A 3,957-nucleotide genomic window follows, 5' to 3' on the forward strand; every position below is an offset into this window, starting at 1 on the left:
CTTTACAAATCTCAACTGAGGCTCATGCCAGGCAAGTTGAGATCAAGATGGGAAGGTCCATACAAAGTAGAGAAAGCCGAACCATACGGAGTTTATCACCTTAGTCACCCTTCCAGCTCTGAACTTATCAAGGTTAATGGACATCGCTTAAAGCTGTACCATGGCGAGAAGATGAAGAAAAACAAGGAGCTTGAGATCTTCCTCTTGGAAGATCCACACATAGCCAAAGACTGAGCTAGTGGAGCGTCCAACTTACGGACGTTAAAGCAAAGTGCTAGGTGGGAGACAACCCACCATGGTATAATCGTTCCTTTCTTTGTTTTTATTTTCACATCCAATAACTCTTCTCTTTCTTAGTACATTTCATGCATCTGCCTTTACATGCTAATTAAAAAAAAAGCACGCACGCGACGCGACAGCGTCGCTGACGCGTCCGCTTCACTAGTGCGTTTTGAAGAAACGGGAATTGAACAAAGAGTCACGCGAGAGCGTGGCTGGAGGCATGCCTTTGGCACAAATCATCCCATGCGACCGTGTCATTGACGCGTCCGCGTCAAGTGTGAAAATTGGCCTCCCACGCGTCAGCATCACTCATGCGGCCGCGTGCCCTGAAATTCGACGTAACATGGGTGCACGACCGAAAGTTGTGCTAGAGTGGTGCTGGATCGGTGCTGAAGGCACAAATTCTCTCCACGCAGACGCATGGCTTGCGCGTCCGCGTGATATCTCTCTACTGGCCACTCAAGCGAGCGCATGACCCACGTGTTCGCGTCGCCCAAAATTTGGCAAAAATAAAAATTCGAACAGAGAGTTGTGCGAGCGCGAGGCTGCCTTCGCGCCAGTAGCATAACATGTGTCACGCGTCCGCATGACCGACGCGTCCGCGTCGATTCAATTAATGCGCATTCGCATGAACGTGTCACTCACGCGTCTGTGTCGCTTGTGCCGCACAGCTTATCCTAAATTGCCAAATATCTTATCTTTCTCTTCCCCCAATCCTACTTTTTCTTTTCCCTCCTTATTTCTTTCTTCCCCCTTCTTTCTTCTTCCCTCCTTCTCACTTTCTACTTTCTCTCTCTCTTCCCACCATTATCAAGGTTTTTTTTCTCTTCTTCCCTTCTTACTTTTCTATTCTTCTTCTTTATTTATGTTTTCTTCTCCCTTCCTCTTTCTTTTTGCTTTCTTTGCATATGTTTTCTTTTTCTTCCTTTTTCCTTTTTATTGGTATTGGAAATTTATTTGGTCATTATGGATTGTTTCTTAATTATTTGGCAATTATATTTTTAAAGGGGTTGCTTACATGTTCAATTTATTATTTTCATTGGTTTATTTACCATGCATGCTATGTGTTTGTGAAAAAGCCCGTATGACATTATGCACTTTTCTACATTATCATATTCTACTATTCAATGCATGCTTTTCACAAATTCCCTTTACTATTTTATTAATTGAATTTAATTGCCAAAACGTGATAGTTTGTTACGAAGTGATGCTTGATCTATGCTACTCATGCCCTTGCCGGCATGCTAATAAACATCTTGCATCTACTTCCCTATCGTGCACTTATTCTATTCCCTTTTTTTATCTTTTCACATGTTGTCATGACCATGTGTTTATTTCATTTATCTTTACCGTGCACTGATTATCACTCACTCAATTCCTTTCCATGCTTTATCTCTTTGGATTTAACTTATTTTTTCTTCCCTTTTTCAGAATAGCCACCAAGAAGGGCAAAGAGAAAGCTACCACTAAACCCACAGCAAGAAAAGGAACGAAGAGAGCATTAGTGGTAGAGCCTTCTTCAACTGCAGTCAAGCCCTCAACAAAAAGAATTAAAAGGATTATCAAGGTTGATGAAAAGGAGAGAGCCTTCCCAGCCAAGGACACTGCACGATTCCCAAATCGCTATTGTGAGCAGATATTTCCTATTCTGGCAGCTCAAAATTACAACAATGAACACCTTCTTATCCTTCCACCTCGTATTGCTGAATTTGTTAAGCCACAAATTGCACAAAGACATTGGGGATTCTTACAGAGACAGCCATGACAGGTTAATCTCTCTTGGGTCGTTGAGTTCTACTCCAACTTCCACCTGCCGACTTTGCAGTCTGTTTATTTACGCCAAAAGCAAGTCCCCATTACAGAAGAGGCCATTCAGCAAGCCTTAGATCTCCCCCCTGCTCTAGAAGGATTGGATGCTTTTCAGAAAGCCGCCATCAAACGCCAGGCGTACACCTTTGATTGGGACACTGTTCTTAGAGTTATCGCTCGACCTGGCAGCAAATGGATCTTCAGATACCATCGTTCCCGTCCTAAGGGAATCTCAACTTCCGCACTTACCTAAGAGGCTCACGTATGGGCACAGATTATGTCCCATTACGTCTTTCCGAGTACTCATGAGTCCTCCTTCACCGCAGACATGGCCGTTCTACTATGGTGCATCCTCACAGACCAGCCTCTTAATTTACCAAGACATATCCGGAATGCTATGGAAAATGTGCAGATCGCGGGCAACCTACCTTTCCCCGCATTGATCTCTGATCTTATCTCAGCAGCCGGAGTATCCTACAGAGCTGGAGACACCAAAGCTATTCTTCCACGGGATGATTAGTATGTCCCCAACGGGAGATATCTCAGGCCACAACTTGCCACTACCAGCCAGTCCACAGAGGATACTGCAGCTCCCCCACCATTTACTAGTCAGCTGCTGCACCAAATACTGAAGCGATTGAACCAACAAGAAAAGAAAGCAAAGCTCCGAGAGCGCCGCAACCACCGCCGTTTCAAACACCTCAAGGAGCTACTTACAGGCAATCACCGACCCGATGACGATCCAGGCACTCCGGACTCCACTTCTTTCACCAGCACAGGGAGCCACGACGGTCCCGACTGTGGAGACATTGCCACCAGCCTACCACTATTCCTGACAGATGGCACTGAGGACAGTGCAAATCCTTAAGTGTGGGGAGGTCGGTCAGTAACTGACTTTCGGAGGTAATTTTTCTTCCCTAAACACCAATAAATTAGGATAGTTAGTTAGTTTTTCTTTCTTTTAGAATAGGATAAATTACATAGTAATAAATTAATTGCATGCATGTTCTACTTGATTGAAAAGACAATAAGTTTCTTCTAAAACTCTATCTTTGGAACAAAATTTCACTAATTTTAATTAAAACTTTTATGTTAAATGTGCTTGAAGCTGTATTTGGAACATGAATTTTTGAGCTAAAGAACACACAACCTGTGAGATTTGAGCCTTTATGCATGGTTACATTATTTAACCATAATTGTTTTATTCTTGTGTGTTTACTTCTCTATGATTGTAATCTATATTTTGTTCCATCCTATATGTCCAATGTTTGGTATATTTATATGCTGCATATGATTGAGGCCATTAATTGTTTAGTTCATTTATCCAAATTAAGCCTACCCTTTCAATTACCTTTGTTAGCCACTTTGAGCCTTTAAATCCCATTTGTTCTATAATTTACCACATTACTAGCCTTAAGCGGAAAAATAATTGTATACCCCTATTTAAATCTTTGATTAGCTTAAGATAGAATTATGTGTACTAATTAAGTATGAAAAATTGTGGGGACAAAGGATAATAAGGGAGTGTATCATGATAATATAATGGGAATTTGGACACCTACTCATGCGAAACTATAAGAATAAAAAAAAATCTATGTGCATTGATTAGCTATGTTTATTTCTATATGAAAAAAAAAAATTCAATAAATAAATAAGGGGACAATAATTACCCCAATGCTGAGTTAAGAATCCAAAGATCAATGCATGTATGATAAAATCCAAATAAAAAGTTGATACATGAGTATGGAATGTGAAAGAGAATTTTGGGTAGCTAGGTACGTACTCCAAGGTTATATAAAATATATATATAGGTTAGGTTAAAGCTTGGGTTAATTAAAGATTCAATTTATAAGCTCACTTAACCAT

This window comes from Arachis duranensis, chromosome 5 (assembly GCF_000817695.3).
Source record: "Arachis duranensis cultivar V14167 chromosome 5, aradu.V14167.gnm2.J7QH, whole genome shotgun sequence".
Classification (NCBI taxonomy): Eukaryota; Viridiplantae; Streptophyta; class Magnoliopsida; order Fabales; family Fabaceae; genus Arachis; species Arachis duranensis.